The sequence below is a fragment of the Mchenga conophoros genome, linkage group LG7, assembly GCF_057382185.1.
Source record: "Mchenga conophoros isolate Kocher_MC1m ecotype Shallow Benthic linkage group LG7, M_conophoros_male_GT1.1, whole genome shotgun sequence".
Taxonomy (NCBI): Eukaryota; Metazoa; Chordata; class Actinopteri; order Cichliformes; family Cichlidae; genus Mchenga; species Mchenga conophoros.
The window spans coordinates 62597813-62607729 of NC_140532.1; positions in this window are offsets into that span (position 1 = coordinate 62597813).

Below are 9917 nucleotides of genomic sequence, written 5' to 3' on the forward strand. Positions count from 1 at the left end.
TTAAGGTGGAGCGTCTTTAAATTAAGAACTCATTTCAAGTTTTTCCCCTTTTATTTAAAGAATATGATGATGTTTTGATGCCATGCAGAATTAACTAGAACATTTAACTGTGTAAATCTGTGTGTGTTCATGTTTACTCAGGTGTGTTTTATACCTTTGTGTCAGATATTTATGCATATGAAGCCCTCTTTTGTTTCAGCAGGTTGTGTCTGGATTAGCCGGGGCCAAAATGTGTCCTCCCTGCTCTCCTACAGACGTGCTGCAAGTAAGAGTGTGTGTGTGTGTGTTTGTGTGCGTTCACCCTGGATCCTCCCGTTTGAGCTATTTACTGATATGGAGCAAGGATGAGCACTGCAGCATGCAGCTGGCCAGCAATATGGTAACTGATATCATTTTTTTTCATTATGACTTTGTTTCTGCCAATCGTCATTAATAAAATGCAATTTTATGAAAATTACGCCAACACACAAAAGGAGATACAATGGTACATATATGCAGTTCGTCTTAGGCTAACTACTGCACTCCTCCTTGCGCTTCAGGCGGAAGAAGAAGTTAGTCTCTGCCATATTGTTCTCCAGCTAAACAAAGCAGATTTCTCTCAAAGACGCATCCAGAGTCATGCAAAGGAGCAAAGAGCAACAGTAAAGCACAGCTGGTTACACAACAGGGAGTGCACCACATATTCATCAACTTGCATTTTGTTCCTCGGTGGAAAAACAGAAGTATCATCGAGAGGGAGGCAAGATGATGAAGAAAGATGAGTCACACGTGCTAAATGCAAAAAACTGACTCAGCAACAGTTTTGTAGGGCGGTTGGACAATTTTCATGTTAAAGTTGGCTTTGGAGTGTGCGCGTTTCTGTTGAAACTCTCCTGGGGTTTCATAACTTGCAGATTAGAGCAGTTCCTCTGAAAGTATTCGGCAAGCCTCAGAGTGGAGATTAAAACCACTGCAGGTGGGGCACAGTTGAGCCAGAGGTGGTGGTGGTGGGTATGGAGTGAGTGTGCTGTTACCTCGTTAAACATGAACTGCTTCCAGCTCCAACTTTGAGAACCACAAGAAGATGGGGAAAGGTCACGCACTGGTCGCACCTTTTTCTTTCTTTTTTTTTTTTACTGACACTGGTAATTAATAGTTTTAAGTGAACTTAATGCCATTGCCATGACCTTTGACCTCCAAATAATGTTTTCTTTGGCCAATTCTAATCACAAATTTACAAGCCACAGTGGACAGGCGCTCCCTGCAAACACAGGTGCTGGACCAGACTGACCTGGAACAGAGTGAAGTCTCTGCCTCTCTGAAGCTATTTGAATAAACACCGGCCACTTTACAAATGATAAAGCAGGGCGCAAATAACGGCCCGGCCCCAGATGGTGGATATGCAGTCCCAGAATGCTTTAAGAGTGTGGTAGTACCAGCTGCGCTCTCAGTTTTTCATATTTTAGACAACCTTGAACCAACTGTGATCACACACACACACACACACACACACACACACACACACACACACACACACACACACACACACACACACACACACACAGAGAGAGAGAGAGAGAGAGAAAGAAAGAAATAGTAAAATGAATTGCAGCTCGAAATAGCTCAACTGCTGGAATTCAGAGAAGCAAGGATCATTAAAGTTATGCTTGACACTGGCCTCTTCTAACACTGTAATGTATATCAGGTTATTATAAATAAAACAGAAAAAATTGGCAAGGGAGACTGTTTAAAATAATACAGTACATGAACATACATGTGTGTTATCTGCACATAACATAGAGAGCACAGACTAAAGTGTTGAACCAATGAAAGTTTATAGTTAGGGGTGGTCCAGGTGAGCCCAAAACATCCCTTAGTTACGCTGCAACAGGGCTGGGCTGCTGGGGGCTTCGCATGATGAGTGTTTCTTCCTTACTCACCTTTTTCACTCTCTGTGTTTATACACCTCTTTGCTTTCAATCATTAGTTATTATTAATCTTGTCCCATTTGTCCCGTCTTCCTCCCCTCAACCTTCAACGGGTCACAGCAGATGGGCGTCCCTCCCCGAGCCTGGTTCTGATGGAGATTTGGGGGTTTCTCTGTATTATTGTAGGGTCTTTTCAATAAAAGCAACTCAAGGCAACTTAAAACTGTATAAATAAAACTGAAGTGAATGTGTGCATGAACAGCTGAATGTGTAATTGGTCGATTGGTTTTTAAGACTAAAAAAGTTAATTTACCATTCATGCTCTTGAACGAGTGTAGAGTATGCACAGTCAGCATAAAATCCTCAATGGAGAAAAAATGTAAATGTGTGCTTTAAAACAAAACAAGAAGCCGAAAGACATAAAAAAATATAAATAAAAATAAAACCAAGCTGTGGCTGTCTTAGTGTTACACATAATTTGATTTAAAGATTATATAAAAATATTAATGAGGGCAACTTCGCTACTGACATATCTCACTCTTATAAGACCAGATATTCAAAGGAACATAAATGGTTCAATGTATTGTTACTTATTTGTAAGTTGTTCAGATATAATTAATGTATTCGCTGTTCCTGTGGAAATGTGGATTTCTATGAACACTTTTTAGATGTTTTTGCTGAAGCAGATGTGAAGAAGAGGACAGAGGGAGAGGTAGTGATATACAGACACAGTCACACGCACACACAGATGTTGGCGTGCTATCAGCTTTAGCAGGCTGTGTAAAGTGAGTTATGTTCTGGCTGTTGCAGACAATTCTTCAAAGATACTATCTCTGTCTCTGAGCAGACGGCTGAGGGAACGACTTCCAAATCAGTATGTATGTATATTTTCAGCATTGAATAGAAGAGCAACAAATCACTGCTCTCTCCTTAATATCCAGCCAAATCCACCGACACAATCTGAAGCTGTAGACATGAGTTAATATACATCTGAAAATAGATCCAAACATCTGACCCACTTGAGATGGCTTTGATTTAACTCGCCAGACACTAAAATTTGTCTGATGCTAAAACAGACTGAAAAGAACTGCTCATTAATCAGGCTCATTAAAGTTTTTTGGCCATTGCTGCATTTTTAGGTGAAATTGAGGAAACACTGCAGGTAGTCTGTGACCTTTACGCAGGTCACGTTCAGAGGAAATGCAGGCACTGGCATGGAGAAAAATACAAAAACAGCAGTTTTATAAACACACAAAACCAGAACGGACTCATGTCTGATAAGGCGAGTCTATGGGTAAAACACGTCTATAAAAAAGATAAATAAACAGACTGATATCAACCCCTCTGTGCCTTTAGCCAATGCTTGACCCTTCCCTAGGTTCACCAGGTTTAACAGGTACCGATAACTCTTGCTTGTACCCAAAACCACATAAAACCAGGATGGAGAAAGATAAAAGGACCGAGACTACCGTGAAATGCAACAAAGAATACACAATGAAACTAGACCAGTCAAGGCCACAGTGGGATCTAACAGCTGGGTGCTGATGGAGTACGTTTTGATGTTGTGCTACAGTCAAAGTAACCTCTGATTCACGGCATCAAACAAGACCACTGTTGAAATGAGAAACACAAAGCGGGGGCGGGGGAAAGGTGCAAGAACATTTGAACTTTGACCTTGGTCTCCCAGGTGTCTGTGTTGTTACTCTGGCTCTCTGGGAGGGACTGGTGACCTGCCTGGGGTCTACCTGGCCTCTTGCAGGATTTCTGGGCTGTATTGCTTGTTGTCATGCATATATCAGCAAATTATAGACTCATGGGTGCCAATGTTTGGTAATAGTTCATAGCCAGCTTGTTTTGATGATCAGGTTTTTCTTTTATTTGCCCAAATAATCCGACATATTATAAAGGAAATGAAAAGTAGGTACTCTGAAGTACCTTATATTAAATGGAAAATGAAGCAGCCAGAGATTTCTCATGTTTTTAATAATGATAACAGTGTTGATTGTAAGTTTTCATGTGCGCACACCTGTCATCTCCTTTCTCTCGCTCATTCTCATTGATATCTCATTTTTCCTCCCGTAACACAATTCTGTTTCCAGATGAGTTTTGAAACAATGTCGAGCAGAGAGAACATTTCTCAGAAAATAACTTTTTTTTACTTGAGAAAGAAAGAAGAAAAAAAAATCCCCCCTTTGTCAAAAAAATAAATAAATAAAAATAAAAATTCAGAAAAATAAAATATTAAAAAGTTACTCGCTTCTTTGGTTGTAAGGTTTAGTAGTAAGTAAGTTTCACATCATAATTGATCGAGGTAAATTGCTGCCACTCCCTGAGTCTGGTTCTGTGGTTTCTTCCTGTTAAAAGGGAGTTTTTCCTTCCTACTGTCGCCAAGTGCTTGATTACATAGCATATTGTAATATGTATAAAGTTCTCCAGATTTATAGTATTAATGCAAGTGCTACACTCAACACAGAAAACTAAATGTTACCCCCCACCCTTCCACACTGGGCTAACCAGACTGTAGTGACAGGGATCAAGCATTGCCCTCCATCCTCATCTTGTCCTTGTCACCTGCTCATAACGAGCGAGATTCAGTCAGCCAACCGGGACTATAAAGTAGCTAATAGGGAGTCAGACCAGAACAGATTACCCTTCTGGCAATGATACATTTGGCAAGTAAACTGGCAGAAACACTGAAACAGATCTCAGACAGAGGAAGGACTGCATACATGTGTTTATATGTGTGTTGGGTTCACTGGCTGGTCAACAAAGCGTTTTGTTTTAGGACAAAGGAAAAAAGCAACATTCCAAACTAGTATTATAAACTGTGGCTAATGCTACAGGACAAGTTTTCCATGATTCTGCCATTAGAATCATGGATCAAACCACAATTATCTAGTGTAGCTCTGAGCCTATTATACACAGCCATTACCCCCCCCACACACACACACACACACACACACACACACACACACCAAACAAAAACAAACAGATTTCTGTCCTGTGAAAGACTTTACAGATATTTAGCAGTTTATGGCTTCTTCCAACTCAGCTCACTCTGCCAACAACCACTTGTGACTGGTTAGTAGATCTGTCATTAAAACACACGCCGTTAGGATCTTAAGGACAAGTTCAACTCAGAACTGGTGCCATTACTTACTACTTACCTGGTTTCAGGAATATCAAGCCTGATAGAATACACATATACAGGAAAAGCCCAAGTTGCAAATGTTCATAAAATGCAGAAGGAAGCGCGATGATCTCAGTCAACTGTCAAGGACAGCTGATCTAACAAAAGGTAACCACAGATGAACCACAAGGAAGTACACACAGCTTGAGGGAGAATGCAACAAAAAAACCAACATCTCAAAATCCAAAAGCGGCAATCACGAGGTCACAGAAAACTAAAAACATCCCAAAACTTAAAACCCTGACGATGATATCAGCACTGCAAACACTACCCTGTCAAAATTCACAATTTACAGAAGCAACCACGTGTTACATGAAGGTGTGGTACCTCTATGCATCTGAACTGAGATATAGGGTGTCTAAAATTCTACTAGTTTAACCCTAGGGAACCATAAATTACAATGCCATTATGACAGCTCTTTAGTCATACAAATCCAGTTTTCATTTTGTTGACATTGGTATATTTTTTTCATTGTCCACATTTTGAAATCCCTAAACTATGGATGTATATTCTTAGGCAGTAAATGCAGTGCGAGATCAGCCTTGGCATAGCAGTTAAAAACAAAAAGAAAATGATACTCGTTATATTACATACATATTCCTTCATACATTTAGAGATTATTGCCCAATAGACCAACTCTGAATCCATCACCACTGCCTCTTTTGACATCTTCATCTTTGTCTCATTACAGTTTAGTCTATTTATCCGGATTGCATCTTTTTTCCTGGGTTTTTTGTTGCAACATCTTTGAGTTGGTGGGTGAGAGCGTAGCTCGGTCATGAGGTCTCCCGCTGCAGAGTGACCGCTCAGCGACGCTCGCCATGATGAAGTACCAGACACATTCCAGCACTTTAATAACAAATGGGCTGACAGCGAACGATGATGGGGGGGTATGAGTTCAGTCATCAAGTGTAATAATAGATCATTTTAACACTGTTCTTTGGTGCTGCATAGTCTGTAAGTATCTCGTGCTGTGACAAAGCTTTGATAACTGAGATTACCGCTGTTCTTTTACTTGAAAGCATTGACTGAACTCGGCACAGCAATAGCAGACTCCTTGCAGCCCAGTAGGAGATATTCTGCTTCCCTTTAGTTTTCTTAACATTTCTATCTTCTGTTTTCTTTCCATCAGAACTCCCTTGCAAATCTCAACCTTCTATTTCTAGTTCCACATGTTGCTCTTGGAGGACGGCCCGATTTCACTTCCGACACGCAGAAACCCACCAGAAAACAAACACTGTTTGTCTTTATCAGAGACACAGGGAGAGATGACCACAGTGGCAGCGGGCAGGAGCTCCGCTGATCTGATTCTGATGACCTCTGACCTCATTTTTTTCCTCCATCTGACAGGTCATTTCAGGCTGGACTGAACACAATCAATCAACTACTAACAGATCACTATCGACCCACATTATTGCCTCCCTCCAAATAGTTATTTGAAAGTAAAAACACTTTATCCATCATTATCAATTAGTTATCAAAACCGTGTGTGTAACAATTTTATCTCTTTGATCCCACAATTCGATGAAAATTATTGTCGAATAAAAATTCCATGACTGAAGAGTTATCAATTAGACAACATGGGGGGAAAAACAGCTATCTTCACTGAGAAATGTTTACCGGCTATGAAAAACCATTAAAAGAGAGAAAAAAAAACATGAGAACAAATAACAGGCAGGCACTACAGGAAGTGAGTAAATCAAACTGCTGACCTCTGTGTATCAGTAAATCAGCTCATGGAGCCATTTCTAAAATTACTGCTCTGCAGAATGAGAATGGTAAACTTCAAAAATAGAAAAATGAATCTTGGCTTCAAAACACCAAAAGAAAACTTGAAAAAAAACGTAGGAGCCTTGAAACACGGAGTTCTACAATAAAAACAGTTTAGACCACACGGCTGTAAACTCTATCTACAAAGCGCTCTCCCAAACACAAGCGTGCAGCTTCGTGCTCATTTGTAAACTGTAGGCTGGATAAGGAATTGTGAATTTAAATACAGCAGATAAGTGGGGGCCAACCGTAATGTTTTGTAGGTCTGGAGGAGTTGATGGGGGTTAGTGAACGTGAGCCGTTTTGCATTTCTGTTTCCACTACAGCCAAGGCTCCCCTTCGCTAGATGTGCAGTGTCGCAGTGAGTAATATGCAACCATAACAACCCTCAGTATGAGTGTGGGGTACAACTATTGAAAAGCAACAATGGAATGAAAAATCCTTTCTCACCTAACAACTTCAACAATTTAAGAACATTTATTTCCATTTTGTCTTGGTGTCACACTTAAGGTGGTGTCACACTTAAACAGGAAACAGAGACCATTTGAATAAAAGTTAAACCTTCTAAAATCTTGGTTACAGCACTAAAGCACAACCTTTTATTTTGATGGCAAACATTCTCTGTGCCCTGTTTGTGTTACCTGTTTTCTTGCTGAGGACAGGATCATCAAGACTTGACTTGTTCTTTTGAGTTTGTGTCCTCTCTATACCCATATAAATAATGCAACTAAGGGCTCAGTCAAACAGGCCATGAAACCGGTTAGTTGTACAGAGAAAAATATGTATTCCCTGACTGGGCGTGAGTGGTTCCTGGTATCAGTTGTTAAAGCCCGAGTCACCCAAACCTAGAGAGGGTCAGTGACACCTTGGTAACTGGGGAAAGTGTGTATTCTGTGATGAGTTGGCATTTGGTTTCTGGTCGCTAGCGTAGCTACACTACAGCTCGGAGAGTAAAATGGTGAGTACAGGCAAGTCTGCATCTTTCGTACAAACTACAGATGCAGGTGGTAATCTGCTAGCAACCAAAGCGGTCACAAGCAGATTTTAGTGCAGCACCCAGTTTCTGACTGATTTGACCCAGTCTCTTCCTGCAACCACTCACCAACACATTTACATATATGCAGATTTTTTCCCTCACAGCCAGAGGTTGCCAGACAATCACTAAAGACCCTTTTCCATTAGTACCTACTTCAATCGACTCGGCAAGACTTGCAGGTTTTTTCATTAGGTACAAGGACAAGGTACTAAAATGTGATATCATCAGACTACATGCCACTGATTGGCTGGTCAGTAGCGACACTCGATGAGTCATGAGAGTGTCTCATTCAGGAAAATCAAAATCGTCATGTTTGAAACTCGGCGACAAAGAAAATGGCTACAAAAAACAACACTGTGTTCCCCGAGTGCGACGAACAGCTACAGACCAAGCAGAAAGTATATATTTGCTTCAACATCCATCTTTTCTGTAGTGTTCGTGTTGCATATTAATGACGTCGCAGGATGTGCAGACACGTTGCTTTGACATGCTATGATTGCAACCAACCACAATGGTCAAGAAGTCTAAAAGAACAAAAAACAGAACAACTGTATTTGAACCACATCACTTATGTTTCTTTACAATGTGAAATCTACAGGAAAGTGAACTTTTTTATATGAATTTAAGATTTTAAGGTTGTTTTATGGAAGAAAAAAGAACAATCGACATGTTAAGAAAAGGGCTGAGCGGAAGTTTAAAAGTTTTGTTGCTCCTGTGGTTGTTACTGGAAACATTTGTAAAAAACTAAATCAGTTGCGACTGATTTCAGGACATGCACATTTCAGGACATCCCCAATGGCTAATGGCTTTTCAGTCACAGTTCGTTAGTCTGTTAGCCTGTGGTTTGAAACTTAGAGTGTGTGGTTGTGCAGTCAGACCCACACCTTCACTCAACACATTCAGTTTCAAACACCAAGAAGACAATGGGGAAAATGTTTGAGGCTTTAAGTGGGACTTCACAACCGATGGGTGACATCACAGCAGTGATGTCCATCTTGTATACTGTCTGAGGTGTTTTCACTGCCATATTGAAACCTTTTCATAGCTCATAATGACCACTTTTAAAAGATTCGCAGAGTATACAGGCTGAGTTCTACATGACACAAAAGTATGCCTGAATCAAGTTCAATTCAATTTTATTTTTATAGCAACAAATCATAACAACTGTAGACCCTACAATAATAAAGAGAAAAACCCAAAAATCAAATGAACTCCTACTTTTGCCAAGCAAGCACTTGGCAAAAGTAGGAAGAACAAACTTCCTTTTAAGAGAAAGGAAGAACCAGCCTCAGGTAGGGAAAGCCATCTGCCGTGACCAGTTGGGGGTGAGGGGAGAGAGACAGGACAAAAAAACACACTGTGGATCTCTTTCTCCTTAATGTTGGCCTTTTGTACAAGATGTTGTAACTCTGTAGTGCTCAGATTGATGAATGCAGGATGTCAAACTACCGCATAAGGGGCAATGTGACCTTAAGTGGGCCGGACCAGTGAAACTCCACTTTCTGTGAGTGTCTAACTTTACATTTAATCCCTGACATATATTAATGTAAGAAAAAGAAGTGCAATCTCAACAATACATTTCAGTTTTCTTTATGATAAAATTGTAAAATCTATTGTAAAAAGCTCTGGTAGCTGGTTGACCAGGCAATGGCAGCTGTATTCATAATGATGTTCTTCTTTTAGATATAGTAGATACTGGAAAAAGGAAACTTTTCTGTCATTTAATCATTTCTCTATTACGTAACTAAAATATTTGGTGTTGCATGAATGGCAACAAGGGAAGTCTTAATCAATAGAAAAATCTATAAAACTTATTTTCGAAAAACAGTTAAAAGTGCAAAATCTATGCACCGCTGCACATTTAGAAAGCCTTCCAGGGGGTCAGACATGGCGGGCTGATGTTTGACACCTCTAGGCCAATGGATCTGTGAATTCATATTTCTGTTCTGTTGTGGCATTGAGCTGATTTTTGTCAAGTCAAATAGTATTCTGAAGAAAAAAAATCACAACTCAA